A 13,861-nucleotide genomic window follows, 5' to 3' on the forward strand; every position below is an offset into this window, starting at 1 on the left:
GCTTCACGCCTACCTTTTCTTGGCTTAATAAACCCTAGATACTTGAGCAGCACTCCGTCACCACTTGATTTCCTTATCTTTTGATCAACACCTTTTCCTTGCACGCAAATCGAGATATTAACACTTCACTTCACACCTTGGCACGCTTTACGAGGCACCAACACTCTTTGAAAGAGATCATTGGGACGTCGAGATGATATCACCTTCTTGATGCAAATGTCGTTGGGTGGAGGTATGAATATCGAGGTATGGCACGGAAATCGAGGTTCGTCGTTGTGGAATGTTTTACGAGGTGATTCTAGAGAGAGAGAGAGGATATTCTAGAGAGAGATGAGAGTTGTGATTTTTGGTGTGAGTTGGAATGAAGGCCGATGGCCTCAATTTATAGGCTGATCCCGGGCCCCGTCGCGGTACGCGACGGCCCTTGGCATAGCCCGTCGTGTACCGCGACGTAGGCTTGGCCAGTCATATAGTAGGCCTGCCACGTGTCGCCACGTGGCAGGCGTTGTGCCACGTGTTGACACGTGGCGACACGCGTCTGAAGTGCTGCCACGTGGCGGACGTTGTGACACGTGTGGACACGTGGCACGCCACGTGCCTTCGTTGTCAGATAACCCATCGCGGTACGCGATGGGTGTCCCTTCTAATCCATCGGGTATCGCGATAGGTCAGGAAAACCAGAATTTTCATTTTAGCCCTTGATGTTTGGAATTTGGTAAATTTGTTCCCTTGACTTTGGAATCGTGACATTTTTGGCTCAAAATTTCCGTGATGTTACATTATCCTATTCTCTTTCTTATAATATTTAATTGCTAGCCCTAGCGAGCTAGGTATTTAATTATTTTATTATTCTTTTCTCCCTAAAGCTCACGTCCCTTCTTGCACACCGCCATGTGTGTTTGTAAGTGTATACATATATAGGCGTATTGTGTATGTATAGGACACACGGGTTATCCATGCATGCGGGTCTCCAGTGTAATCTTATATGCATGTGTAAGGGAGTATATCTTTACATATATATGTACGCTCGGTTCTTAACGAGATCGATTACAATGTAATCGAATCACTATGACATCGACTCATCTTCGTAATGTAATCGAGTAATTGCTTAAGGTAACCGAAGTAGAGTGTATGCGAGCGGCCCGAAGTAATCGAGTCTCTTCATACGATGAATGCACGTACAGATTACATATGTACGTGAACCATGCACATATTCGTAACACCTGTTGTATACATGTATATACAATGTATTATAGTTTAGGCTACTGTAATCGAGTTAGCAATGTATGCGAATATCCCGTGTATGCGAGCGTAAGTTATAAGCGACCTGTTTCATGTGTTCGAGTAACGGTTGTAATCGAATTCCTTATTGCGACCGATAATGTAATCAATATGTATGAAGGTGATCGAAGGGCAATGTAATCGGTTCAAGAATTGAACACAATGTATGCGAGTGTATATGTCTATTGTATGCGATCCGTAATGTATGAGAATTCGAGGTGATCGGCTCTAGGATTTGTATGCGAGTATTTTTTAAGCTAACTCATTGTGATCGAGTATGTGTGTACGGGTATATACTCTAAGTACTTGTATGCGACTCATATGTTGCATTTGTGATTAGGCTGTGTATATAATACTAAGTATTATGTTGTATGTGAGTGTTTGTATATCTTCTAAGTATTGTATGCGAGTGTCCAAAAGTGCTTGACTGGTTCATGTATGCGACTTATCATTGTAAGCGAATATGGTTATAATCGGCTATAGTGCAATGTAATCGAGTACAGTGTATGCGAACCAATGTAATCGACTTCCATTGTGAGCGAGTATCATTGTAAGCGACCTCGGAAGTAACCGATTCCCGATTCTATGCCAGTGTGTATATATATATATACACCTAAGTATTGTATGCGACTCCATGCATGCAAATACCACTGTCATCGAGTTTAGGTGTAATCGAGCTATAGTGTGCGAGTTGTAGTATTGCATGCGGATTAAACTAGTAAGCGAGTCTCCATAATGTGTGCGACTTTAAATAAGTGATCGATCATACCTCGTAATCGAATTAGCCACAGTGAGCGATATATCAATGTGATCGAGTCCATATGTAAGCGATGATGATGTGATCGAGTTCTAAGTAAGCGAACTCGTTAAAAATCGATCCTATTATAATCGTCTTTCACTTTGTGATCGAGCATACATGTTTTGTAATCGGGTTAATGAAATCAATCTCAGTGTAATCGAGTTTGTGCGTATTGTATGTGAGTCAACTTTTAGCACCCATGTTTGTATGCGACTGTGTGTGTATATATATTCTAAGTATGGCTTGGTAATTATATGCGATTGTATGTATATATATAAATCTAAGTAATGTATGCGAGAGTATATGTATATTGTGATCGTGTCTAGTTGTGATCGATAGCTCATGTATGCGAGTATATATTTCTGATCGATGGCCGAATGTAATCGAGTATATAATTGTGATCGATATTTGCTTTTGTTAACTGTCAAAAGTAATCGAGTTCCGCGCATATGGCTTAGATGTAAGAGAATTGCATTGTATGCGAGTAGATACATATGCATGTGCATTGTATGCGAATATATGCATATACATGTGCATTGTATGCGAGATGGCATATATACACATGTGTAATCACGGCCACTGTTCATATTCTTTTTTTTTACTAGCATGTTACACAATATTTGATATTTATGTATATTTATATATATTTTTATTATGGCCCTATATCGTTTCATGATGCTTCCCTAACCGCATTTGGCTAAGATTTAACCCGAGAATTTATAAAGTTTGAATCTTTAGGCTTTAAACGTTCAAACTAGATCTAGGGTTTCTTTTAACGAGTCGTTCATCTTTTGGGTTCGTTTCATTCATTTTAAATGTCTAGTTTGTTACTTTAAGGTTCGTTTATGGCCGATCCATTCTAGATTCATGTTTCAAGACTAACCGGTCTCAAAAACGTAAACTTTAAAGGTAAAAGACATACCTTTATGTGTTCAGTGTGGTCGCGGGTTGCTTGATTATCTTGTATCTAGCTTGTTGTTGATGATCTGCTAATATTTAGCTTGATTTTGGTCTCAGATCTCCTTTCTCTCTCGCGCTTATATATGGAAATGGAGGTGTGTGTGTGTGTTCTTGAGTGTGTGTAAAGATTATGGAAGATGGAAATGAGGATTAGGGTTTAGGATGGTTTAAGAGGGTATTTATATCCCTTAAAGCCCATGGACCTAAGGCTCATTACCCTTTAACCCACCTTAATTATTCCAAGTCCATAATCCTTTCTTTCTTTAATACTAATTAATTATTTTACACACGAAAACTTAACGAAATCTTTCTCTATTTAATATTTTAATTTTTCTATTACTCCGAATAATTTTTTTAAGCCATAAATAAATAATATATTTAAATATTATTCTTTGTAAATCCGAGATGTTACAAGTCTTCCCTCCTTAAAGAGGTTTCGTCCCCAAAACCTAGCTTATTCCTTGCAAAGGAAACACTTCCTAGATTCACGCACTTTATTGGATCGTTTTTTTCTTTCCGGGTTATCCCTCTTACTTCTGACTTGCAGTCCTCGAGCGGTGTTCATGTGCTTTAGCTATTCGAGGTAGCTTGTCCATGTGGCCCTCGATGCACCAAGTCTCGTATTTTCTTTCCCAAGGACTTTGTTTCGTATCATTTAACACTATTGTCTAAACGACACTTATAACATAAATAATCTTTCATAACCAAACTTAATATATTACACGTCATAGATAAACTTAAGCTTTAAACCTTAACATAAAATAAGTTCTTAGGCAATCATACTTAAAACGAAGTAAAACTACTATGTAAGCAATTATTCCTTCATCGAGTGTTCTCCTCTGCAGTTTCCTAAGTCTTTACCCTTTTGCATCTACCGCCTCCGTTTCCTTGCAATCCCTAGCCATGTGATCAGCTTTACCGCATTTGAAACATTTCGGGCGATCATGGCATTCTCGAGAGTAATGCCCACTCTTTCCACATCTATAGCACTTGTCCGTTCCAGTCTTGCATTCTCCCAGGTGCACTTGCCCACACTTCTTACATGCATCCGTGTTTCCAACCTTATTCTTCCTCTCATTAGTTGTTGCCATAGTCTCACCAGACCGCTTAGTTGGAGTAGCCAATTTCTTCTCCTTCTTTTCCTCCACCACCATATCGTCCACAAAGGTCATCATAAACCACTTCTGCAAGTTCGACAGCAGAGTCAAAAGTTGCAGGTTTATTTGCCCTGACTAATGTGAGAACCTTTTGTGGCAATCCTCTCACATAGCATTTTATCCTCTTAGCCTCAGTGTCAACCATATCAGGCACCAACCTAGACAATCGGTTGAATTCAGTAGTATACTCACGATGCGTCATTCTACTGGCCTTCAAATTCAGGAATTTCATCTCCGTCTTTTCAACTTCAGCATCGGCACAGAACCTCTTCATCACCAGCTCTTTCAGATCCTCCCACTTCATTGCCTAATCTCCTCATGACTTTTCCTCCGTTCAACCGTCTCCCACCAGTACATTGCTTCTTCACCGAATGATTGAGTAGCATAAACCACAGCTTGGTTAGGTCGACATTCGCTAATGCGGATAATTTTATCCATGGCGGTTATCCAATGAAGGGTAGCGATTGCGTCTTCCAAACCAGTTAGCTTCGGCGGGTCACATCCCTTGAAGGACTTATAGTTGCACCCACCTCGGCCTCTTTTCCTATCATCGACTTTCACATACTTAACCCCACTCGAGACCTCCCTCTCTCCTTCCTCATCTCTCCTACCATCACCATCCGCCCCTTCAGCAGTTCTTTCACAGCTTCGAGCAGTCCTTTTAGGAGTCAGGTTCTTCACAGCAGTGGCTAGAGCTTGCACAATAGCTGCTTGAATTGCGGGATCCAGTTGAACCCCTTCGTTGTTGTTCGGGTTTCCTCCAGCTGTGCTTCCTTCATTTCCGGTGTTGAAAGTTGTTTCAACTGAAGATCGCCGGACATGGCGAGGCCTGCCCCGACATCCAGCGCGACCTCCAGCTCTCACAATTCCTCTAGCTCCCACATTTCCTCCCGTTCCAACCATCGTGTTCTAAAAGGGAAAACACAAACGTCATCACTCAAGGATCTATTTAGTACAAGTATAGTAAGGCTAACAGGTAATAACAGTGGCCAGTTGTGATTAGCTGATTACGTTACTTTTCGTGTCCTATACACTTCCCTTTATGAGTCTATTTGTGCTGACTCTAATCTTAAACAGTTAAACAATCAAACAATCAAGAAATCCAATCCATAATCCTAACATATCCCTTCTTTAGCAATCAAGATATTATTAACATTTATTATCTAGCCATACACTTTACCTTTACTTAGCTTGCTTGAGTGACACATGGCATTCTTGAACTGGCATCTTCTTCCTTTTCTTACTTGATCCCATTCTCTGTTCGAGTCTAAGCATGTAGGATGCTTAAATCTCTCGAACTTTTCTCTGATACCAACTTGTAAGGACCCGTTACCGGTGCCTCACACTAGGACGTTGGATTTACTCATTCACATAGTTCTAAATATGAGAGTTAATAAAAACATTCGTGGAATATAAAAACCTTCATAAACATTACATAACTTTGTAGCCCGGAGGCGGTATGATAAATCCCGGAGGGGCGAAGGAGGAATTTTGTAGCCCTGGTTCATGGTGTTAACAGTCGGTTCGGACCGACTATTTCAGACGGAGCATCCCCGATTGTTCCACAGGAGCGAGTGCCGGGACATCCGACTTTTAAGTCCCAACCCTCTTATATTAACATCGTTCCACACTTTCACGGGATGGCTTCTGAATACCCGTATTCTCATTTATCTGATTTTTCGGCTATTTGCGGGTCGATTGGTGATGGTACATTTGACCAGGATGAGGTTCGGTTGTGGTTATTCTAGTTTTCCCTAAATGATAAAGCAAAACACTGGTTTAACTCACTACCGATGCACATTATCGGGAATTGGGCCAAGATGCAGCAGTTATTCTTAAACGAGTATTATTCGCAGTCGAAGACAAGCGAGGCTTGAATGGAAATTCGCCACTTTTAACAGTTATAGGGCGAATTATTTCACGAGGCATTCACCCGATTCAAAGAAATGATCAGAAAATGCCCACATCACCAGATTGAATTGTGGGAATTGGTGAAGTGTTTTGTGGATGGGTTGACATACGAGGACAGAAGGCATTTGAAGGCCTCATGTAACGGTCAACTGTTGAAACAACCAGAGGAAGATGATTGGGATTTTCTGGAATTCATGTGTGAAGACTCTAAAGCAGAGGCAACAGCAGAAATACGAAGACACAATACTTCCTCAAGATCAGTTAAGTCAATCATGAGTGAATCCGAAAGAATTGCTGAGTTAGAACATGAACTGGCCAGGTACCGAAAGGGTGAAAAGAAAGAGGTTGGTAAAGTTGGAGTAAAATTCCCTGTGTGTGAGGAATGTGGTGAGCTCGGGCACAAGTCAGAAAAATGCATCGAGTTTTATGATGATGAGGAGGATGAGCCCGATGAGGTTAACTACGCTTACGGGGATTCCAAGGGTCAAGTGTTCAATTCAAACACCTATCACCCGGGCTTGAGAAATCACCCGAATTTTCGTTACGGGAACGCGTCGACATAGTTGTTCAGGGATCGAGCCAGAACATATCGCAGGGTAATTACCGCCAGGGCGGTTTTCAGCAGCAGCAGGGTTCGTATGATCAGAAACGTGGATATAACAGAGACGGTAACCAGGGTGGAAATTCATCGGGTAATCAGGATCAGCAGAGGGGGTCCTAGGGAAATGCGGATGAGTCGGTACACTCAAAGTTGGATGCATTGTTGAAAGTTATGACTGATCATAAGGCTGAAACAAAGCAACAGTTCGAGTTACGAGATAAATCGTCAGAGACAATGTTAAAGCATATTGGTCAGCTTGCTCCAGACGTGGCAAAGTTACAAAAGAGCGCAGGTCAACTCCCGAGCGATACTAGTATACTACAGTCAAACCGAACCATTACTGCTCAAGCTCCAAGAATGGAAACAATGTGCACATCAACGCTGTAATTCTTTTACCTCATTTTGAAATTTCTGGTGTTGAATTTGATTCACCACCACAGTTTGTTGAGGGGGTGGCGGAAGATGTTAGTGGTGAGAGTGATTGTGTCGGTCAAAATGAATCAATTTTCCAAAATGAATCAGAACCAAAACATATGAAATGTCTTTTTGTGAAAATTGCACAGGTGAAAAATGTTTAAATGGTAAATTGACCACCATGAGAGATGAGGAAGTGGAGAATAATACCACCTCAAGTAAACTCCAAGACCCGGGAGTGCCGCTTTTATCAATTCAAATTGGGGAATTAAAACTGATCAGGCACTTATAGATCTTGGAGCATGTTTTAGTATCACGCACGGGAGTTTATATGATCAGTATGAATTTGGCCCTTTAGAAAGCGTAAACACCACCGTGGTGTTGGCGGACCAAACTCATACACTTCCTCGGGGCATTGTGACTAATGTAATGGTTCAGGTGGAGGAATTTTTCTATCCAGTTGACTTTCTTGTACTTTACTACGCTAAACGTGTCAATCATACACAACCACAAGTCACATTGGGTAGGCCATTCCTTGACACAGCACATGCGGTAATTGATTGTGCTAAGGGGGTTTTGGGAATCAAGTGTGGAGACCGTGATAAACGGTTATTATTGTTTGAAAGTGCTATTAACCCTCTTGTTGACAAGTGTGTATCCTTGGACAAGGATCACAAAAAATAGGAATGTTTTGTGATTGACAGGATAGATAAGAAGGGATTTGAGAAACAAAAGAGTGAGAAGGTGGAAGAGAAAGGTAACCAACCAAGGAAGAAGAAAGTGAAACATCCACCCAACCAAAATAATCAAGAATGGAGATTGAGGATGTTCGGGCCAGATCTTGGCCTATCGGGAGACTGGAAACAAAGATTGAAGAAAAGCGTGCTTATAATGAGAAGGTTGCATGGGAGCGGGCCAGACGCCTACCTTGAATGCCATAAAAGTTTCAAAAGGGTGGTAATTGTACATTTTGTATTTTTTTAGTTTGCATTTTGTTTTATTTTTATATATTACTAATTGTATTTTAAGCGTACCATCATAGCAAAAGCTAAGTGTGTGGATACTTCATGAGAAAAGTTGAGATTTTGATGTGTTCGATAAAGTTTTTGTTGGAAAACGAGGCTTCAGTTTAGCTATCCGGAGTCCTTTCATGTTCTTTTTGCTGTGGTTAATCCAGATACGTGTATATTTTGTTGTGTTTGGAACTTTGTGGGTGTTGTTTACTATAAACCCTCACGAGACCTTACTCGTCCACCCGGGCTACCGGGGGGGTTAAAGGGCTTGTTGCATACGCTAAATGCATTGGTGATTCCTACGAAAGTGAGTTAGTTCTTTTAACAATTTTAATTAGTTTAACAAAATTTATTATGAAATTAATTAATTTGACTCGGTAATTGTTTTAATAAATTTAACAGAAAATCATTTTTATAACTCTTTATGTCTTATACTTGTGAGAAGTTTGCTTCTACACATCTCGAGATTTTGCAGGTTCGGTTGTCAGTTTTGGTAATTGGTTGAGACGAGTGTGTACGAGTGTTTACAAGAGTTCGTGAGCCGATTGTTCCATACTATTGTCTATGATATCAGGTGATTTTAGTTTCATAATCTATTTTGTTTTTATTAGTTTCAATGTTAAAAGTGTAATTGTATAATTGTTTAATTTAACCATAACATTAGAGCCCCAAGTTTTTAAATTGTTAAAAATGTCAATTTCAACCCCGTCCCTTAAATGTTCATTAATTGTTTAAATATTTTAACATTGAGGACAATGAAAACCTCAAGTGTGGGGATGGGGGGAATTTAAAAAATTTTAGCCCGAAAGTACCTAGAAGAGTGTTCGGAAACCAAAGTTGTTAACTGTTAATTATTGTCATTAATGCCAAGTTATAGGTTTCTAGTCATGGTTGGTTTTTCAGCTTCTCGATAGTCTTATTCACAAATGTTTTCAAAAGAGAGGTTGAAAATGGGGTCGTTTAGGCGAGGATAACGAGTCAAGGGAACGGGTATACATGTTTCATATCGGCAGCCCATTATTCCAGACATATTGTGAGATGCCCCCTATACTTGATACACATATTATATAATAGATATAAAACATGTCTTACACCATTGATTGAGGGAAATCAGTATGTTTTACAGAGTTAGAACGTGCTTGTCACATGCTTATCGAGATCTTAATACCACCACCTGTATGGAGATTAGGACTTTAGAAAACCTTTACATACACTTTTCCTCTACTAAATAAATTTCCTTACCCGACATTATCCCCCTAGGAGCCCGTTTGGACCTCATTCCTGTTTATTTGCTAAACCAGACATTACACACCATTTCAGCCTTGGCCTTCATTATATTTTAACCCTGTGTGATGAAATCCAGTTCGTTATCGAGTTGTATATAGTCAGTTGTTGAGCATAGTACACAATGTACGTATGTCTCGGTTGAGTTGTAAATATGTGTTTGTCAGAGTTGTATAATTATTTGATTCAGTGTATTGTCTATCAGCTAAAAAAAAGCAAAAACAAAAAAAGCACAAAAAACAAATTGAAAATTCAGCAAAAAGCCAAAAAGAAAGTCAGTTCTTATTCAGTTATGTAATTAGCAGTCTGTTTATTTTTGATTAGTTGTTTGTGTATTTGTAAATTGGGTTTCATTCACCTTAGTCACTAAATATGCCTATTCCGCACCCAACCTAAGCCTCAGCAAAACCTTAGTCCGAGTCTTTATGCAACTGGTGGGTAATGGGTGGAGATAAGACTGGCCTGCAAGCTTATTAAGTTGTAACTCATACTTGGTATTTGAGGGCAGAGACATATACTGGCACATCTTTTGTATGAACATGTATGCCTTATCCGGAAACAAAGTACACTCGTCTGGGTGGCTCTATTGTTTTTATAGTATCATTTAACCTTATTTGTGAGATATCAATCTAGAAAGTGTCAGTCTGGAAAACTGGGTATGACCTTAAACCTTACTAGTATTAATGTCGATAATTCACATACCTATGATGGAGGTTAAGGTTTACTTTAGAGTTTGCTTGAGGGGAAGCAAAAGATAAGTGTGGGGATATGATGGTCGGGTATTTTGTATATATATTAGTGTATTAATTATGTAGTTTTTTTTAGTATATTGTTAGAACTTTGGTACTTCATACGTGCTTTTGTATTTCAGGTCATTTATCGTTAAAGATGCTAAATGAGAGACCTGTACGAGCAATGATATCTCTAGAAGACCGAAGCATTATTTGATGTCTTGGGAAGTGTTACAAGGATTCGGGAAGAGTATGAATAAGAAATCATAAGCCGATGCTAAAACTGAACAATATGGGTTGTCAAAATGCGACCATGAAGTAAAACGAGCATATCCTGGGCTAGAAAATGAGTTACGGGAGCCATAATATATGAATTTTGGGTTTCTTGACGAGAGGAATCCAAATATGAGGTTTTCTTAGGTCGCGATACGCAATGGCATGAGGTTATGGCCATCGCGTATTGCTATGGACATAAAAAACGGGAAAATCAGGTTTTGACCTATATCTTCTATTTGACAAACCCTAATCAGTATTGACGACCAGAAGCAACTGTTAGGTGATTTTGGGTGAATTCCAGGGCTACCAATCATCTCTTGATCAATCCTAGTGGCCTTCCTCGTCATAATTGAAGATCTATCGATGACGATGCTCGGCTAGTCTTCTCCGAATCACACCTGGGATATAAAGTTTGTAACAATTTCAGTTTCCTCATGTGACTACGAACATTTATGTATAGTTTTTTATGGTTAATCTATGATTATTGATGTTTAGTATTTCAATGTGTTCAATCGGTTTAGGTTTACGTTGATCTAAACGATTAGTTACTAGTTGCTATAATAATTGATCATAGGGTTGTTTGATTAGGTTGAATACGACAAAGCATATAATTGCCCTTAACTGAGTCACACTGTCAGGGACCGTTTGATAACCAGTGCCGTGTGTAAAGCAATTATTGTTGCCTAAGGTTTTGTCTAGTTGATCAGTCTGTAGTTAATCGTTAATTAGTAATCTGTTAGGTTGCATGAGATTACTGTAAGTTACCTACTTGAATTCCCGGGTGTGATTTGCGTTGTTAATTGATTGAAAATCATTTACTTGTTTGTTTGCTTAATTCTCTAAATTCAACTTAATTGCTTGTGTGATCAGCACTAAAAGACCAGTTATTTCATAATATTAAATTTGTACACGAATCACATTGACCATATACTCCTGGTGGATACGATACCTTACTTATCCTATCTAGGTAGTTTAATTAGGTTTTTGATTGACTCAAACGACGGTCATCAGTAAGCAACCTCGGAAGTAACCGATTCCCGATTGTATGCGAGTGTATATATATATATATATATATATATATATATATATCTAAGTATTGTATGCGACTCCATGCATGAAAATACCACTATCATCGAGTTTAGGTGTAATCGAGCTATAGTATGTGAGTTGTAATATTTCATGCGGATTAAACTAGTAAGCGAGTCTCCATAATGTATGCGACTTTAACTAAGTGATCGATCATCCCTCGTAATCGAATTAGCCACAGTGAGCGATATATCAATGTGATCGAGTCAAAATGTAAGCAATGATGATGTGATCGAGTTCAAAGTAAGCGAACTCGTTAGTAATCGATCCTATTGTAATCGACTTTCACTTTGTGACCGAGCATACATGTTTTGTAATCGGGTTAATGAAATCAATCTCAGTGTAATCGAGTTTGTACGTATTGTATGTGAGTCAACTTGTAGCACACATGTTTGTATGCGACTGTGTGTATATATATATTCTAAGTATGGCTTGGTAATTGTATGCGATTGTATGTATATATATAAATCTAAGTAATGTATGCTAGAGTATATTTATATTGTGATCGAGTCTAGTTGTGATCGATAGCTCGTGTATGCGAGTATATATTTCTGAGCGATGGCCGAATGTAATCGAGTATATAATTGTGATCGATATTGGCTTTTGTTAACTGTCAAAAGTAATCGAGTTCCGTGTATATGGCTTAGAATGTAAGAGAATTGCATTGTATGCGAGTATATACATATGCATGTGCATTGTATGAGAATATATGCATATACATGTGCATTGTATGCGATATGGCATATATACACATGTGTAATCACGGCCACTGTTCATGTTCTTTTTTTTACTAGCATATTACACAATATTTGATATTTATATATATTTATATATTTTTTATTATGGCCCTATATCGTTTCATGACGCTTCCCTAACCGCATTCGGCTAAGATTTAACCCCGGAAATTTATAAAGTTTGAATCTTTAGGCTTTAAACGTTCAAACTAGATCTAGGGTTTCTTTTAACGAGTTGTTCATCTTTCGGGTTCGTTTCATTCATTTTAAACATCAAGTTTGTTACTTTAAGGTTCGTTTGTGGCCGATCTAGTTTCAAGACTAATCGGTCTCAAAAACGTAAACTTTAAAGGTAAAAGACATACCTTTATGTGTTCGGTGTGGTCGCGGTTTGCTTGATTATCTTGTATCTAGCTTGTTGTTGAAGATCTACTAATATTTGGCTTGATTTTGGTCTCGGATCTCTTTTCTCTCTCGCGTTTATTGTAGGTTCCCAGCCGGATCTACACAGAAGTATCTCGTAGTACGTAGGTGCGGAATCCCTACGTAACACGATACGAGCGTAAGATGTATATTAAGTTAAAACCAAATACAAACACATGTTACAATACTAATAAGACACGTTGTATTGCAACTCTTCAACACGTGATATTCAATCACAAAAACACGTTCTGGAATCCTTTTTTTTTTCAAAACAAGCCGTAAACTAAACTTATATAGGCTTCGACAACTTCGCCTAACAGACTACGCGAAGTTGTCTTAACTTTGCTTCTCCACAAGTTCGCTTACATCAGGCGAACTTGTGTAACAACTTACCTAAAACCAAAACAAACAATCTAACACGATTACAGACACATACAAATCACTAGATACTGAACTACTGACATTATGCACCAACAGACTCCCCCTTGGCAGTAGCTTCATATCTCTATCTTCAATCACGTGTCTTGTAAGATTTGTTGAGTCGACATTAGTTGCTACTGTGGGGTTAACTGTCGCAATACCACCCGCGGTTACTTTTCAGCCTGCTTCAGATATTCCAGCTAGTTTGGGAATACCTCCACCTTATGCTCAAGACGTTTCTCATATGCGGTTTGATTTTGACGCTACCTTATCTGATTCTGAAAGGATAGCGGCTCTTGAAAGGGTGGTGGCTGAACAATCAAGAATCAATCTGATCCAGACTCAAGCTATCCAACGCCTTGTTGCAGAAAATCAGATTCAGTCGTCCCTCCTTGTTGAGCATGGTAAACTTTTTGATGCTTTAAAACACTTCTTAGCATCTCAGGGGGAGACGAGCTGCAAGGGCGATGAGTTAAGAACAAAGAAAAGTCATGATAGAGACGATGATCCCAATGCATCGAAAGGTGCAGGTGGTGAGTTGCCAAGAACTGAACAAACTCTTGGGACTTCCACATCTCAGGGGGAGTCAACGAGTACAACAGGTGGATCAGAGGGTGAAGATGTTGTGGTAGTAGATGATGAGGAGATATTGGATGATGATGTTGTGGGTGATGACGATGTGTTACCAGTTTAGGAGATTGAAAAGATAGGAGCTGAGATTGTGATTGATAGGGTGATTGAAGAGGGAGAGATTGTTGATGACAATGTTGA

The 13,861-nt window shown here is 39.2% G+C and overlaps 1 long non-coding RNA gene across 1 annotated transcript in view; it reads left to right on the forward strand.

The window, feature by feature from the left end:
- LOC143576211 (uncharacterized) overlaps positions 1-9,694 on the forward strand; it is a 197,022-nt gene extending 187,328 nt beyond the window's left edge. The window contains exon 2 of the long non-coding RNA XR_013142906.1: positions 9,526-9,694. This is a non-coding gene — a long non-coding RNA (uncharacterized LOC143576211). The remainder of the gene's footprint in view (positions 1-9,525) is intronic.
- Positions 9,695-13,861: the final 4,167 nt, after the last annotated feature.

This window comes from Bidens hawaiensis, unplaced genomic scaffold (assembly GCF_021521415.1).
Source record: "Bidens hawaiensis isolate Kalapana, Puna unplaced genomic scaffold, B.hawaiensis_p1.1 tig00028025_1, whole genome shotgun sequence".
In the NCBI taxonomy this organism is placed as follows: Eukaryota; Viridiplantae; Streptophyta; class Magnoliopsida; order Asterales; family Asteraceae; genus Bidens; species Bidens hawaiensis.